Here is an 18545-nt window from a genome sequence, read left to right as displayed (position 1 = left end):
AGCAGAAAATTTAACCATAACACGCCATAGAGTACATATTTTCGTTACGAAAAGTATCAAGCAAAACTAGAAAATCATATTTTGTTTCCAATATAAAAGAGTAGCAGTTTGACGAAACACATGGCAACGGCAGTGGTACTCATGTTAGCGGATGTCTCGCCCGTCGTTCGGCCTAATGGAATTGATAAACGCGCACGGTCCTTAACCGCCGAAATTGAGTACCATTGCCGCCGCCACATGTTTTGTCAAACTTCTTCGTTTTTACACTTTTACGTTGAAATCAAAACATGATTTTCTAGTTTTTCTTGATGCTTTCTTGAACCAAAGTATCTTATCTATCACGAGCTAGTGTTGGGTGCGTATTAGGCGCCCTTTTCGCATTGATCATTATTTAAACATATTTAAATGTTTATAATGCATTAACAATACATATTATTTTGTTCAAAAGAGTCCACAGAATTTTTTCGTCCCAACCGCAACTCGGCAACTGCTACTCTAACAGCACAAAACATACAAAACAGCACAACACAAGTTGAAAATTTGCAATTTTTTTCAAAATTGATTTTTTCGAAAACTGTCGGTTCTAGGGAAAAAACGGTTTGCCCATTCGTGTTTATCCCGCAGGTCTACAAGAATCATCTATTGAAGCTTAGAAAATTAGGAACGTGTTGAATAGTGCAATTAGTTATTTTTGAAATTCTTACTGGAAAGGTTCCTGAAAGAAGGTAAAGTTTTTATTAGATGGAAGATAGTGATCACTAAATCTTAAAAAAGCTTCTCAACAAATTAAATAACTAGGTACAAATTAATAATTTTTAAATACTCTGGTTACAAATAACCATTATAAATAGTCAAAGTTTATTTGCTTGCCACTAACTATTGTCGATGACAGAATATTTTTTTGATAATTTTTGGCCGTCGTTGATTTATATAAGCATTACTGACCTCGAAATAATTAATACCTCGAAAGTAAGACATAATTCATTTTTAATACGTTTCCAATATTTCTATATTCCTATATTTGAAAACGCCATTCGTCTAATTTTTCACATTGTTTTTAAGGAAACTAACTTCCAAGTACTTTTTAATTTGGATTATAATTGTTATGATCCCAGATTTAAGCACTTCCCATAAAAAGTTTTATGAATATATGTATTATAAAATTTAAAAAAATTTTACATGACTAATACATAATGACTTTTACATACTAATATAGTCATGAAAGTTTTTTATACAGTCACAAACATTTTGCTCCTTTACATAGACTTGTTTACTTAAATATAAAATGTTATGGTGAGGACCTTAGCTCTACAATATTTCTTAGCCATTTTAAGACATTATTATTCATTCGTTCGTTCGTTCGTTCATTCATTCATTCATTCATTCATTCATTCATTCGTTTTCGCATTTATTAAGATAAAAGAATTAAAAATATAAAATATAACGTTACAAAAACTACATATACATATCATATCAATATGAAATTATAAAAGTAATAGGCTTAATATGTATTATATTAATATCTATAGCCCCGCTCCTCCCTAAGTAAGCCTCAATAATGTGCTTACAATCTCCTTAGTACTGAAAAAATTAAAGATTTTATAACGTCTAACGTAATTTTATCTTAAGAATTTTGTGAATTAAGCATTTTAATTTTTATAACTTTCCTACGAAATAAATTATTAATAATGATATTGATATGCAAGTATTAATAATTTTGTGGCGAAGTGCATTTTTAGTTTTTGATAAATAAGGCAAGCTTCCATAACTGACTATCATGTATTCATATAATGACTTGTGAAAGCATTTGAGCATTTGCTATAGAAGCTTTTATGGATATATGAAATATTATAAATAGGTACAACCAAAGAAATATGATCTAAACATCGAGATTTATATCATTCTCTTACTTTGGGTACTTTATAGATGTTTATATATATGTAGACTCCCATATGTAGATTTCCCATAGATGCATAAAAATCCGCAGTCTACTGATAGTATTTCACAATATTTTGTGTCAAAGACATAACATACCCGTAAAAGACTTTTTATAAATCTTCAAATACATACTTTCATAAGTCACTTTATACCTGCATGGCTAATGAGTACGCTTGAATAGCGAGACGTATAGAGCTCGATCGCTTTTTTTTTATTTATACATTTCTTTCAACTATTATTGTTATATTTGACTTCTTCATAGAACTTTTTATTACATTTACAAATACATTGTTAGATCTAATAAATTAGTGCTACACATATGAGATTTTACTGAATCCTTAGAGCTATAATTCTTTCATTGTATTAGTCTTGCATCTTGGTTCTTTGTCAGGATACTTATCTTTTAGTTATATTCGAATCCTGTATGATTTTTTATTGTAATTTATTTTAATATCATACATACTTGCTTGATTGCGGAAGTTTGTATTTTCAGTTTTTTTCGGTAATACTCTAGACTGTTAGGCCTTTTTTCACAACTTTAATTAATATTGTGGATGATAATTCAACTGTTTGGTTGTTCTAAAACTTGATAGAGTTACATATTCTTTGAATCTTCCATTTAATTTTCTTTGCTTTCTATTAAATCTTTCTTGATATTATAATTACATATTCCTTCATCTAAACGTATCTAAAGCATTTAAGAATTTTACAAATAAAATAATAATAACATTTTCGTAATAAAGAATATACAATAAATATATTGTAATACAGAAATATAATCTTTTTCTGAAGGTCCAAATTACGTCAATAAAGAAGGGACAAGAAGGAGAAAAAACGATAGTAATAGAGAAATAAAAACTGATATTTTTAGCTAGCTTAAGTAACTATCTAACTGAATAACTGACTAACTAACTTAACTAGAAATATTTCTCAATATTGAACAAATATATTACTTTCATATGGAACCAATCTTATTTCAATAGAAATTTTCCACAGAATTAAAGGATCACTAAGTTTTGACCCAAAAACTGTCAATATTTGAACTGATGTAATTTCATGAAAAAAAATCCTACCTTGGTTTATTTCAAAGGGCAAAATTTCTACTTTCACACTGTTAAACTTAGTTTTCTCAAAATGGTCTTTTCTGTTGCAAAACGAAGTAGAATCAAGTTACTTTTTTCCATATGTTTCTTTATTTTCGTAATTCTATAGTATTGTCCTGTTGCCCTATAGTATACCCTATTGATGTCATAATATAGAATACTTTTTTTTCTTTTTTTTTTGCGCGTGGAGAAATCCTCATGGACTGCTAATAATCGGTAACAGCAGAGTAGTGTCGGACCCGTTCCGACTAAAACTCCACGATGACCATCCTACGCGTATGACAGGAGCGCTCCAGGAACCTCTTATGAATTATCTTCTGTTGCAAATTATCTTTCCCGCGTCCTCTTGTTCGAGCCAGTCCTAACAATTCCCTGACTGTTGAATTTGGCGTTGGGGGGGGGGGGGCATTGCCCCTAGCGCTATCCCTCCTTTTAGTTGCGGTCCGTTAGGACGGCGATGAAGCGGCTCTAGGCCGCCTGACCGCCATCCCCCATAATATAGAATACTAACTATAGCAGTAAGTATAACACTAACTATAAACACAAGTATACTGTATACTGTAGTACTATTTACCAAATGTCCAGACCAAATGTCCAATTACTATGCACACACTCAGACACTGCACAACCGGTATGTAAAATGTAAGTAAATGCAAGCAAGATTCGACCATGCAACCTTCTCGATGGTCTGTCTTGAGTTATTCCAATACTAGCGGCACATTTTTCATTTAAAGTGGGATAAAACGGCAAAAAAATAGCGCATCAGTTTCTTATAATTTCGTTTTAAATGGGAGACGTTTATAAAACGATTTCAAAACGAATCTCAGAAAGAATTTGTAAAACTCCGTAGAGTCCCCTGAATTTGTAAAATTTGGAAAGGAAGAAAGCAACTTAAATTTCTCACATCGTTTTACGACAAAAAGAGATCTTTAAAAATGTTGGGGGTATGAAAATAGGAGTTTCACCCATTAAAATGAGTCTAGGTAGTCTGTTGTACGATTCTTTTTCGTGGAATTACAGCAATTTAAATATCGACAACATCTTGATCAAAATTTGGCGACCCTTTAATTTTATGGTCTAATGTTTATTCAACATAAAATTATTTTTGTATTAAAAATATCTTCAAAATAGAATTCGAGGGGTTACCACATATATGTATAAATATCTAAATCAAGCTACTCCGAATGTTGATTTTATACATGTTCACAAGTCATTGAAATTCACAAAGAACACCGTTTTCTAAATATTGTATGTAATTACAAAAAAATTTTATTCTATATTAAAATATCTTCTATTTATTTAAAACGAAATAAATATATACATAAATTAATTAGAAAGGAACTACGCTTTATATCAGAAATCCAATCCACAATAATCAAATGTACTTCACGTGTTTTCATAAATACTATACACGATTAATCTTTTAAATCACCAATATATAAATATAATAATGATAATGAAAAGAAATAATAATAGGACACATAAAAAATAAATAGAAATAACGATGTATTATGCATAATAGAATCAACAAAAGATAATAGAAACGTCAGTTCATAATTTTTTAAAAAAGAAATTCGAACCGTTTTTGATGCATTTCGTATTTGGTGTAAAAATGTAGTATTTTATTGATGCTGCATTCCATAATAAAATCATTGATAGTCTGACGTATAGATAAAAATTACAGGAAATTCATTTAAACAACATAGAGAGTCAAGAATATAAACATTATGTGTGGATGTATGTGTCTTTTACGCATGTTTAGTAGGAATGACACGTTTAAAGAGGAATGTTTGGACTTGTCGAAAGTTATTTTTTCCAAATTACTGTATTTGGAATGTACGGTATGCATTCCGTACAATACAATACATTACAATACAATAGAACCTTATTTATATACCTGCAGATTACGGTCGCGTCGTATCGTTTATACGAACAAGAGTTAATGCTGAGCCTTTGTTATCCGAACTACAATCGAGCGTAATTTCAATTGTATTGGGTCGTCCGGAAAATTCGTTCCGATTCTTAAGGAATTTGGTTGACATGAAAGACAATATTGAAAAGTTTCTCGCCGAAAAACCTGAGAGGTTGTGGAAGGGTGGAATATTCAAGTTGTGTGAAAGATGGAGAAAGGTTGTGGAACAAAATGGCACTTATATAGTCCCATAAATGTATATCAAATCGAAATCGAAATGTAAATTGGAACGAACTTCCCGGGCGGCCCAATACATACATGTACAATCAAATATTCTTATAACGAATATACTAATATATATAATTATTTGTTTTTATCCAAAATACTTTCAGGGATTTAGAGATTTTAATATTTGAAGAAGAATATTACGTATATAATAAGAAGAATTGGAATAAGTGCTTTAGATACATACGTATAGTGAGCCATTATTATAGGAACTACATATTCGACTATTCGAAATGGATTGTCCCCAATCCATACAGATAAACGAGGTTCTACTCGATTCTACTATTGACAAATCGCCCGTTTACGTGTTGACCTTCGATACTGTTTAGTTAACCTTTCCGCCCGTTATCCTATAATTTGTCGTGAAAATTACTGTTTTCGTACGTGGAACATCCATAAGCATCTGGACATTTTGGTCAATTTGCAATAGTATTTGCATTTCAACAAAATGTACAAATTAATGATGAATGATTATTTACAAGCAATATTTATTACCTTCTCATGGAATTGGAATTATGAGATTATAAATTTTAAAAGACGTACATAAGAACAATATATTTTACTATTTACTATATGTATTTCTATTTCTATTTACTGTTATACATACATTCACATTTAAATATCATTATTTGCATTAATGTCGAACTGTCTGCCATTCGTTATCTTACTTGATCGAATTGTCTACCATTTAAAAAAAATCGATGTAACTTATGGTTCAAAAATGAAAGAACTGGAAAGAAAAAATCTTGGCCACTTAAATATTTCAAGATATAATCTTGATGCTTCGTCAAACATCGAACATATCGTTCCTCGTTCATACATTTCGAACACTAAAGATGTTTATGTGTAAATATTCTTTCAAAAACTATTTTCATTACTTTGATATTATTATTATATTACAAAAGATTTTCAGGTAGTGACACATTCTAATAATCAGAAATGAGACCTATCCACTATCCAATACCGATATTGTAAAAATTAATCTATTTTAGCTTGATACCGAATGAAAATTAATAGGTTCTATAAAAACAACATGTCTTATAAGATCCACAACTTCATAATTTAATTACATGCAGTTCTTCTGCGATACGTTTACATTTCTAATGTACTTACATATACTTACTTGTGATGGCTCGATTCGTTCGAATATCAAAATAGTTATCTAAACCTGTAAGTTCCTGTTCCATGATTCGAAACCAGTTTGTAAAGATCGAATATTTGGCAAGTACAATGAATGAACTATTATTTCTTATGAATAGACTGCGGATTTTCATGCATTTAACTATAGAAAATTAGAAAGTGCAAAATTACACAGAATGCGTAATATTTGGTAGATAAAACAATTGATAGAAAGTCGAGGTTCTATATTTAGAACGAACCTTGGGTATTAGATTCGATTCGGATTTATAAGTACCTGTTGAACTTCCCATTACTATCACTAATCACATGTTTCAGCATATCTTTATCGCTTTAAACGTCCTATACATTGAAACAACACAATATGTATACAATTCCGCAACAAACTTTAGGATAGATCGTCAAAGAGTTAGTTACCAACATCCGGTCGTAGTAATAGCTTTTGAGCTCTGAAATGTCCGCTCCTCTGACGGCTATTGTCGTCTTAATGCGACTTCATCAAAGTTGCTCTAGCTCGTTATCCACTGACCTTTGCACACATTATGCTAATTGTAAGTGTTCATTTGAGAGTTTCTTTTGGTAGTTTCTCTCGAGAATACTGTCAAATTTTTTTTTTTTTTATTTAATTTGTACTTTACGATTTGTCCAGCTGGACATTCGGCAAATTTTTCTAGCTTTACTGCTAAATAACATATAGATAGCTACTCCCAGCTATCTTCAAATTCTATTTTATTTCTTTAGTGAGGTCGATGGAGTGTATTCTCTTTAGTCTTCTTTATATGAGAGTTTTGCTCGCTTCAGTAGCCAGCTGGTTTAGATGTGTCGCCGTTCTTTCCTTGTATTTTTTTGAGTACCTGCTGATTTCTTCTTTGACCGTTGATATTTTTAGGTCTTTGCGTATATCTTCGTTTCTGACATACCATGGGGCGTTGACTATTGTTCTGAGTATCTTCGATTGTAGCGACTATAGTTTATTTATGTGACATTGTGTGTGTATATTGCTGTTGTCTCCCATAATGGTATTATCGTCTTATAAATTTTTAGTTTATTTTCCATGCTAAGTTTAGAGTTTCGACTAGTTAGCGAGTACATCTGTTTTCTTTTTATCCATATTTTGTCTATAATTAATTTAGTATGTTGCTTCCATGTAAGTTGTGTGCCTAAGTGGAGTTCTAGGTATTTAACTTGCCTGTTTGTGTTATGTGCATGCCATTCAATTGGATATTGGTGGTTTTCGTTTTCGTACTGTAAATGCAATATGGTTGCATTTACTCGGGTTTGTTTTTTTTCTTTTTTTTATTTTTCTTGGTATGTCGGCCATGTATAGTGTGTATAATATTGGTCCTAAGACGCTTCCTTACTGTACCCCTGCATTGATGTCTTTAACTTCAGAATATACGTTTATTTTTACTACGAAGGTTCTGTTGCTTAGGTATGATTTGAGTAAGTGGTGGATTTGTTCCAGGAAATGTTTTTTGATTGTTTGTAAGAGGCTTTCCTGGTTCACTTTGTCAAATGCTTTTTCGATGTTCATGAAGAGGGCTGTACAGTATTGTTTCTTTTCTATTGCTAGTAAAATTTCGTTGACGAGCCTATGCATTTCCTCTATCGTAGAGTGTTTGTTTCTCAATCCAAATTGGTGATCTTATTGTTGAATTGTGTGCCCATTTGAGAGTACCTTGGAGAATTTCTACTCTCAGGCAGACAGTAGAAAACTCGCCGAAAGTTTAGTACCAACCAGAATTCCCAAAATCATGTCCATTTTAGATTCTTAATAGAGGAAGAAAAATTAATATCAGATCACCAATTTGGATTCAGAAACAAACACTTACTCAAGTCAAGATGGTTGGCAGATCGCTTGCCATCAGCAAACTATCTTTCGCCTCACAGCTTGGCGATTTCGAGTTGTCGACTATCGATTTTCTAAACATTCACTCAAGCACCCTGTTCGAGGTCCTCATCGATGCCTCAGTCTACTCGTAAATTATGGTAAGGCTAAATAACGGCGGGTTATAGACTACAATATCGTTAAGAAAATATGTTGTCGTTGATGTGCTTTTGAAATAAAACAACAATAGTCTCCAGAGCTGATTTTCTGGCGTAAAAAACTTAATACTTTCCTACATGGAACAACGGAAAACATGGGCCAACGCATAAGGACATATTGATATGTATGATTTTACAATATTTAAAAAAAACTTAATTGGTCTCTTTAGTTTCGACGTGTTTCAAAAGTTTCTTTTTCTTCTCTGTCCATATTTCCTAACTTTGCCTAACTAATAACCTAACCTAACATTTCCTAACATTAAAAGAGACCAACAGTAGTGCGTTACATTTATATGGGAATCAATTCCTTGTAATTTTAAAAACTTACCTACTATTATTAATGTTTGTTTTATATAATTCACTCTGAGTGTATAGATATTGAATATCAATAGAACTCATTTTTCATATTTTAATTTTGTATATGAAAATCTCGCGAAAAAATAGCCTTGAGAAAAAGTTCTTTCCACCGTTACATTTATCCCTTCACATAGGAGGCAAACATTTAGTTGATTTCATTTAGTTGAGACACGTTAGATATGTAGTAAATACAATAGCAAGTAGTAAAATATATTGTTACCATATGTTTTAATGGATAATCTAAATTTATAGTTTGCTAACTCATTCATTATTAATTTGTACAATTTGCAAATCGATATACTATTCTGACACTGACTACTGACAAAGTTATCGTCAAAACATTTTATTCAGCGTACTGAAATATTAGAAAAGAATAGACTAAATAGACTGATTAACATGAAATCTTATCATCTAAACGAGTTAATTTATATAACAATATTTCCTCTAAAGATCAATCTTTTCTTTTTCGTCGTAACAGTTATCCGCTTACTGTTTTTAGCAGTTTTCTTATCTACGGAACGATTCTGATATCTCAACACGACTCGAAGAAATAAACACACAGAAGTCGAATCATTTGGAAAAAGAAAATGTTTCGCAACCCATGCTACTTTTCTTTGCATAATTAACGTCATTAACCTAATAGTATAATAATATTATTATACGATATATTACAGAAAATAACTTACAATATTCTTAATTTCTCTTGATATTCACGGTGTAACGAAAAAAACGCTTCCTCTTCGTTAAACTTTCACCGATGTTGAACGAGACAGTCGCAAATGACTTGACAGCGATCGAACATTTGTCTTCGAACTTGCTTGAACTGTATCTTTGACCATTGTAATTATCGGAAAAGTAGGCAGCACCCGATAACCCAAGATTATCATTTTCATTATCGGACAATCAGCATACAAACATGGAACCATGACAGCTTTGTGATAACAGGATGGCCATCACTTGTATCTAATTGTTGAAAGTCAAAAGCCGATGGGAGGAGATACAATTCATGCAATTTTTCATTTGACTTTATTTATCGGGAACTATTATATTACTGCATGTACACAGAAAGTTTGCTCAAAAAACTTTTCAGTCAATTTATTAACAAGATACGCAGTTCCTAGTCATCAAAATAGCAATGTATTTAGAATTTCTCTTTTTTAACTACAATATTGGAAAAACCTGTATAAAATTTTACGGATCATCTTTATCTTCGTAACTAATTAAAAAGTACTGGCGACCTCCACCATGTTCAAGTGTGCGTCAGCAGAAATTTATTACAAAACACGTACACTACAGTAAATTATTAAGTTTCTTGTGTTTTCAAACGTTCCATTTTACTCGACAATTCTAGAAAATATATTACGTGCAGTATTTTAGTAATGAGTAGATAAGTTACATAAAGAAATATATAAATAGTACTTATTTGCTTTATATCTCAAAACTTGTTAATGATCATTTCTCTCTGCGTATTTAATTGTAAAATCATGTTCGTGTATTTTGGAACATTGTCATACGAAGCAAAATCATCATGTAAAATATCGTCTACTGAAAAAACTACTTTCTACTTTCTAATACATATGTGTTACTGTCTTTAATCGGTTGATAATAACGATAATAACGATAACGAAAGCAGTTAAAGAAATAAATCAATAAACTTAGAAAAAATAATAACGAAAATGACATTTGAGTATATCGTCACGAGAAATATAGTATAAGCCACTTAAATGAAGATGATGTGCTTCGTACTATACAGTGCATAATATGTGATGAGCATATATGTACTGACTGTGAATCCAAAGGACTTGACAATTTCTAATATTACCGTCGTCAGTTCGCTGTGGAGTGCCGAAGCGTGCAGACGTGTCTCTAGTGCCCAGCGTAGTCCGAAAACAACACGTGTCGCCCAACCGTCGAAAGAGAACACAGCCAAGTGTCCCCTACCCTTTAGGGAGAAGAAAATCCCACGCACCTAACCCCAACCCGAATACTAGCCTCATAGCCTCACGACTAGTTATTCATTCCGAATTAACTAGCTCGATGATGGCCCAGCAATCGCGACCAGGCTCTCCGGAGCAGACTCGCAGCTACCCCGCGCTACCTCCCCCGTGGCAGAAGTGTAGCAGAACTCTCCGCACCAACGACGCTAATACTACCAAGAAAAGGAAAATAGAAACAACAACACAAATAAACACTCACAACAGGTTCGCCGTATTGGAATCCTCAAACGACGCCATGGAAATCGTAGAACCGCCACCAAACCAACACTCACAGAGAATCCCCCCTCCCCCACCAATATTTGTGGACGATGTTGTCACGTAATTTTTGGGTTGGTGGGTGAAAAATAAAATATAGTTGAGTCGTAACACCACTATTTACTTGGTTTTAATCAACCTTTATTATGAATTCACCAATCACAATGTTACACGCACTGAATTAACATAAATCACAATTTACTCCAACCACGTTATATAAGACTTAGTTACAACAATACATTAACTACGCGACTTATAAGAGTAGAGACCGGTAAAGATATGTTGACTATTCTAAGGATACAGAATAAGTGAAGTTTTACTGACGATACTGTGTCTGAGGAAAGCTAGGGGTGGGTGTGTCTAAGCACACGGGACTATCGGATTTGTTGATGACAATTTTGGTTAAGGAAGTGAGGGCAGTAGACACCATCTCCGATTGGATAATAGGACGGTTGGTGGACCAGGAAGGGTTTTAGCCGCCCTCGCGAGAAAGTTGCCAACGGAACATACCAGATGTGGAGGAAACCAACTTTCTAAGATAACACGTGGTAGACAATAAACGTAAAGGGAAATTTAAGACAGGAACTACTCGCTTGGTCCGAAGGACCTTAACTATAAAAATGCCAAGGCCCCCCTGGTGGGCACTTAAGACTATTGAGGGTGCGCTCCAAGGATATGCAGACATCTGGGTGCCATCCTGTCCGTGGTGTGTGGCCTGGTCTCTGATATGAATTGACGTTACATACCCCCCTTCTTAGATTGATTTTGGTCCTCCAAAATCTCAGTGTTTCTGCGGATTATCTCTAGGTCAATTGGCTTTTCCGGTAAGGTTGCTGTTTGCGTGTTGCCTAAGTATATTATAGTTATGAAGCCCGTCCTGGAAAATAAGGTTTTAACCGGTTTCCATTAATTTTCTTGATATTACCTTCTATTAAAACCTCATAATACGGTGTTTTAACTCTCTCAATGGTGTAGGGTCCTAGCCACTCTATGTCTAATTTATGCTCTTTATGGTCGTTGTGTATTAAGACTCTATCCCCTTCTTTAAATATTGACTGGGGTTTTATTATTCGTCGTCTCTGATCTCTTTGATATCTTTGTTTACTCCTAATCAATTGGTCGCGAGCTTTCGAAAGTCTAGAATCCCATTCTCGTTTTCTGAATGCTACTTCGTCCGCGTAAGTGCGTTGTGGATTTCGTGAAATGGTCGAGGGTAAGTTGGCTTTGTGTCCGAATGTCAATTCAAAAGGTGTATAACCGGTCGAGTCGTGTATCATCGTATTGTAGGCTAGGCATATAAAATTTAAATGTTCGTCCCATTCTTCCCCTGAGTCCCTTTGAACACACTTTAGCATATCTGCTATTACAGCGTGAGTTCGCTCTAATGATCCATTACTTTGGGGGTGGAAACTAGTAGTTTTAATGTGTTTTATTTTGAAGGCTTCTTCGTATTTTTGCATTAAGCTACTAATAAAATTTTGTCCTCTGTCTGTCAGTATTTTCTTAGGCGCTGAGAATATGTATATGTAATGGTCTAACAGGGAATTCCAAATAGTTTCTGTTTGTTGGTTTTTTATAGGAACAAGGATAAGGTATTTTGTGAGTTCATCGTGAATGGAGAGTATAAAGGAATTGCCTCGTTTCGTTTTCTTCAATGGTCCTAGTATATCCATGGCTATCTTGTCATTGGGTTCCAATGGTGTGTCGGTTATACATGGTTCTTCTTTGGGTCGAATCCTAGTCATTTTTGCGGTTTGACAGGTCTCACAAGTTTCTATTCTGGTTTTTATTCTGTCCATAAGGTGTGGGATACTATATTTGTCTCTGATTCTGTCGTACGTCTTTTGTATCCCGGGATGTCCTATCAAGTCATGATTTTCTTTCAGTATTTGTTCTATCTCTTCGTCACTTAAGCTCTGTATTGGCTCGTAAGCAAACTCTATGTCGCCGCGTTGGTCATTGAAAAACAAAAGAAGTCTCTTTATGTGTGCTTTGTCTTGTGCGTTTAAGTTGTTGTCTCCTATCCCTATCTTTCTATTTGTTTTGAGTACGTTTGATATTTTCTGTAACCATGCGGTTTCGTCATATGGCCCTAGATATGTTTTTGTTAATTGGAAAAAGTTGTCTTTGTTAGGTGTTAGTTTTAATAATTTTGGTATTTCTTCTGATTTTTCCCAGTCTTTGAATTGTTTTAATAAGACGTCAGTTTGTGTTATCGCGTGTACTCTGGATAGGGCGTCAGCGGCCGCGTTTTCCTTTCCTTTTACGTACTCTATGTCATACTCGTATTCCTCTAATCTTAATCTCCATCGGATCAGTCGGCTTGAGGGGTCCTTACAGTTGTGTAGCCATTTAAGGGCTTGGTGGTCTGTTTGAATTTGGAATTTACAGCCTAATAAATATTGTCTCAGTCTTTTAACTGCCCAAACGATAGCTAATAATTCTTTTTCCGTCGTTGTATAATTTCGTTCAGGAGGGTTTAATGTTCTCGAAATGAAGCAACAAGGGTGCCCGTCTTGTGAAAGGATCCCTCCCAAACCTTCGTTACTGGCGTCCGTTGTCAACGTAAATGTTTTTGTGTAGTCGGGATATTTTAGTACCGGTGCTTGGCATAATCTTTCTTTTAACGTATCGAAGCTGAGTTGTGTTCTGTCGGTCCAGTGGAATGGCGTGTCCTTTTTCGTGAGGTCCGTAAGGGGTTTTGCTAGCTTTGAAAAGTTACGAATAAATTTTCTGTAATAACCTGCTAGCCCGAGGAAAGATTTTACTTCTGTTGGATTCTTAGGTTGTCTAAAGTTTTTTACTGCTTCTATTTTCTTCGGATTGGGTTTTACTCCCTCGCTTGTTACGGTATGTCCGAGGTATTCTAATTCGGGCTTTAAAAATTCGCACTTATCTGGCTGTAGTTTCAGCCCCAATTCCCTAAGTCTTTGTAAAACGATAGCTAGGTTTTGGTTGTGTTCTTCTATCGATTGACCGAAAATAATAATATCGTCCAAATATGCAAAGCAATGTTTATTAATAAGTCCGCGAAGCGCAGTGTCCATCATTCTTTGAAATGTCGCTGGCGCGTTTTTGAGTCCAAACGGCATTCGATTATAATGGTAATGTCCTTGTGGTGTGCTAAATGCAGTGTACTTCTTTGATTTGGGATCCATAGGAATCTGGTGGAATCCCGAGGATAAGTCTAGGGCGGAAAAGAATTTTGCGTTTCCTAACTGCGATATTATGTCATCTATGTCGGGTAGTGGATATGCGTCTTGGTCCGTAAGTTCGTTAATTTTTCTGAAGTCAGTTACAATTCTCCATTTCTGTTTTCCCGAGGCGTCCTGTTTCTTTGGTACAACCCATACTGGGGAATTATATGGAGAGTCGGAAAGTTCTATAATGTTTTTCCTAAGCATTTCGTCCATCTGTCGCCTAATTTCTGTTTTGTGGCATTCAGGGGGTCGGTAGGATTTAGTGTTTATGATTTTGTTCTCTTTTAGGGTAATTGTATGTTTAGCAAGTGAAGTGCACGGTAAGAGTTCTGTTTCGAGATTGAAGACGTCCAAATAGTAAAGTAATATCTTTTCAATTGGTTCTCTGAGAGCCTTTTCTATATGTGAAAGTCTAACTAGATCTCTGAATGTAGAAATTTGATTGTAGGTGTTGGAATTTTCGATGCAATTAGTGATTTTTAAGTTGGACTCACCACCATTGATAAAGCATACTGGAGTCGGTTTTCCTTCTAGGTACACTGTCTTTGATATGACTTGCCCAGGTGATATGGTCGTTGCCGGTTGTAACAAAATAATATTATTATTTAGTTTTAATCTGTTGTTGGAAAGATTGAATTTAAACTGTCGTAATGCGGGGAAACCTAATATTCCATCTTCTATTAGCGGAAAATCATCATCTATTATATGAAAGTCTATCTTTTTGTCAAACAGATCTATAATGACGCGTTCGGAAGTTTCGAATTCAGAGTGTCCCATTGTGAATTTCTTCACAGGTACCGGTTCTGTTCTTGCTGTCCATTTTCGCTTGAGCAGGTTGATTCCTGCCCCTGAGTCGACAAGAAATGTTCGTTTCGGTTGTCCGGCTGGTCCAAGGAGCACTGTGGGTAGTTCTCCTGTAGTTGCATTGATCCTGATTCTTTCGTTTCCATCTGGACGAAGTTGATTGGGGGTGCTCGTTGTTGTAGGCCTGGTGTTCGAAAATTTGGACATTGGTTTGATCTGTGTCCAAAGCGTTTGCACTTGAAACATTGTACCTGGGCTCGTTCTTCTAACGGTGCTCGTCGAAAGGCCGTTTTAGGTTGTTGGGCGAAACCATTTTGAATCGCTCTGGGCGGTGTGGACGTGAAATTTGCTACTGGTCGTGGTCGATTATCGGGGCGAATGGTCCGTTCCTTACGGGTTCTGTGCTCATGAAAGTATCTTTCGATTTCGATGGCGCGTTTCTCGGCTTCAATAAAATTCTGCGGCGGAGTGGTCAGTAGTATTTGTCCTATTTCTAATTTTAATCCGCGAACAAAGTCCGTTATCGAGTCTTTCAAGATTCTGTCGCTCACGGCGCGTCTGTTCATTTCATCTGGGTATTCATTAGTAATGCTGTGCTGTAATTCATTGTAGGCTCGTCTAAACCGAGTAATATAGCTCTGTACGCCTTCACTAAACCCTTGTCTAGTGTCTCGTAATTGATCCTGGTTTTCACGGACCGAGGTTCGAGTCGCTAAGTTCTGTCGTAATGCTTGGTATAAATGTGCGTATTCTGAAATGTGCACACTACGTATTGCCATAGCTGCTTTTCCCGAAATTCTCTCAGTCTTAATCATTCTTAGCAGTAAGTACTGTTCGCTGCACATTACCCTCATCTCTTCGACTTCTCTAACGAATTCTTCCACTCCTATATCATTTTCGCCGTTAAGTTGTGATATACATCTTATTACATCTGTAGCTTTAAGCTCTGGTTGCGTAGAACGTTGGAGGAACGCTCTGCCCTCGGGTGATTGGGGTGGCTGAGTCATTGGAGGGGGTTCTCGGAAGACTGATTGATCCGTAGTGGTGGGGTTTATTTCATCTATAGTTATCAGGGAGCTGGCTTCTGATCCGTTTCTCATTTGCATGTTTGCTAACTTATCGCTTATTCGTGCGATCTCTGCTTCGAGTCGGTTAAATCGTTGCGTGGAAGTCTCGCGTTCCTTCTGCCATGCGTCTAACAAAGCCCTAACCGTTGGGTTTATCCCACTACTAGTTGAAGCGGCGTCGACCATTTCGGTATTACTTTCTTGTGGCGTTGTCATTGTTATACTACTTGTACTGTCTGTGCTATTTGACAAAAGAGTTCAGCGTTCGCTCACCTTGATCGTTTAGCCCGTAGGAAAGGTGCCGTTGCGGTGTTCCTTTGTCGAAACGTCAGAGGTGTCTGCTCTGTTGCAGTGGTCCGTTGATCCTCAATCTTCGAAGTTGACCGTAGCCCGAAATGCGTAATTTCGTTTTCTCGAAGCTGATGGATCCTGGCACGGATCGCCAAAATGTCACGTAATTTTTGGGTTGGTGGGTGAAAAATAAAATATAGTTGAGTCGTAACACCACTATTTACTTGGTTTTAATCAACCTTTATTATGAATTCACCAATCACAATGTTACACGCACTGAATTAACATAAATCACAATTTACTCCAACCACGTTATATAAGACTTAGTTACAACAATACATTAACTACGCGACTTATAAGAGTAGAGACCGGTAAAGATATGTTGACTATTCTAAGGATACAGAATAAGTGAAGTTTTACTGACGATACTGTGTCTGAGGAAAGCTAGGGGTGGGTGTGTCTAAGCACACGGGACTATCGGATTTGTTGATGACAATTTTGGTTAAGGAAGTGAGGGCAGTAGACACCATCTCCGATTGGATAATAGGACGGTTGGTGGACCAGGAAGGGTTTTAGCCGCCCTCGCGAGAAAGTTGCCAACGGAACATACCAGATGTGGAGGAAACCAACTTTCTAAGCTAACACGTGGTAGACAATAAACGTAAAGGGAAATTTAAGACAGGAACTACTCGCTTGGTCCGAAGGACCTTAACTATAAAAATGCCAAGGCCCCCCTTGTGGGCACTTAAGACTATTGAGGGTGCGCTCCAAGGATATGCAGACATCTGGGTGCCATCCTGTCCGTGGTGTGTGGCCTGGTCTCTGATATGAATTGACGTTACAATGTCATCGACATACAGACAATGATCAAGTCCCTAGAGAGAGATATCTGCAAGGAGGAATATAACCTTAAGATAAGTAACAATAAAGTAAAAATACTGCCGACGAATCCAGAAGCTTACAGAAAACTCACCAAGACACTCAGGACCCTGAACGCCAACTTCCACACCTACCAACTCAAACAGGAAAGGCCTTTCCGGGTGGTCCTACGAAACATACACCACTCAGTAGACATAGACGAACTCAAATACGAACTCTCAAAACTCGGCCACGAAGTCATCAACGTAAGTAATATAATGCATAAAGTCTCAAAAGACCCGTTATCCTTATTCTTCCTAGACATAAAACAAAAGCCGAACAATAAAGAAATCTACAACATCAGTCGCCTAATGAACGCGATAGTAAAGATCGAACCACCGCTTGTGAAAAAAGAAATAGTGCAATGCAAAAGCTGCCAAAGGTATGGTCATACGCAGAAATACTGCAACCATACTTTCCGCTGCGTTAAATGCGCAGGCACTCACTCCACTGACCAGTGCGCCAAATCACCGGAAACCCCAGCGAAATGCATCCACTGTCAAGGGGACCATCCTGCCAACTACAAAGGCTGCTCAGCATATAAAACACTATACACGAACAGGTACCCTAAGCTTAGAGCAAAAGAGGTATCCAACCAAACACCCAGCCCGCCGAAATTCACGACTACCCCAACCCCCTCAACCAACCAAACACCCAGTCCTACCAAATTCATCATCACCTCAACCTCCTATGCACAAGCAGTACAAGGCATCCAAAATAACCCGAACAGCCAAAGCAATCTTCCCCAAAACAGTGTCCCCAACCCACCTAACGCAGACAACTTCTCAAGGCTTGAAAAGCTAATAGAGAAACAATCAGAGCAAATAAATCACTTGCTATCGCTACTAACACTCATCGTGGAAAAATTAGCACGCCCCGACGCAAAATAAAACCAAGGCGCATAGCACTCTGGAACGCCAACGGTCTAGCGCAACACAAACTTGAACTAGAACTCTTCTTAAAACACCAGCAAATCGACGTAATGCTCGTATCGGAAACCCACTTCACCGACAAGAACTACCTGAAAATAAATGGTTACAAATTCTACCATACCCAACACCCTAGCGGAAAGGCCCATGGTGGCACTGGAATAATAATCAAAGCAAGTATTAAGCACTACGAACTTCCATCATTCCAGAAAGACTACCTCCAAGCAACAAACGTAGCAATAGAAGACTGTCATGGCACAATTACCACCTCAGCAGTATACTGCCCTCCCAGACACTCCATCGCCA

Source organism: Bombus huntii, chromosome 7, assembly GCF_024542735.1.
Source record: "Bombus huntii isolate Logan2020A chromosome 7, iyBomHunt1.1, whole genome shotgun sequence".
Taxonomy (NCBI): domain Eukaryota; kingdom Metazoa; phylum Arthropoda; class Insecta; order Hymenoptera; family Apidae; genus Bombus; species Bombus huntii.
Note: the sequence above shows the minus strand (reverse complement) of the source record.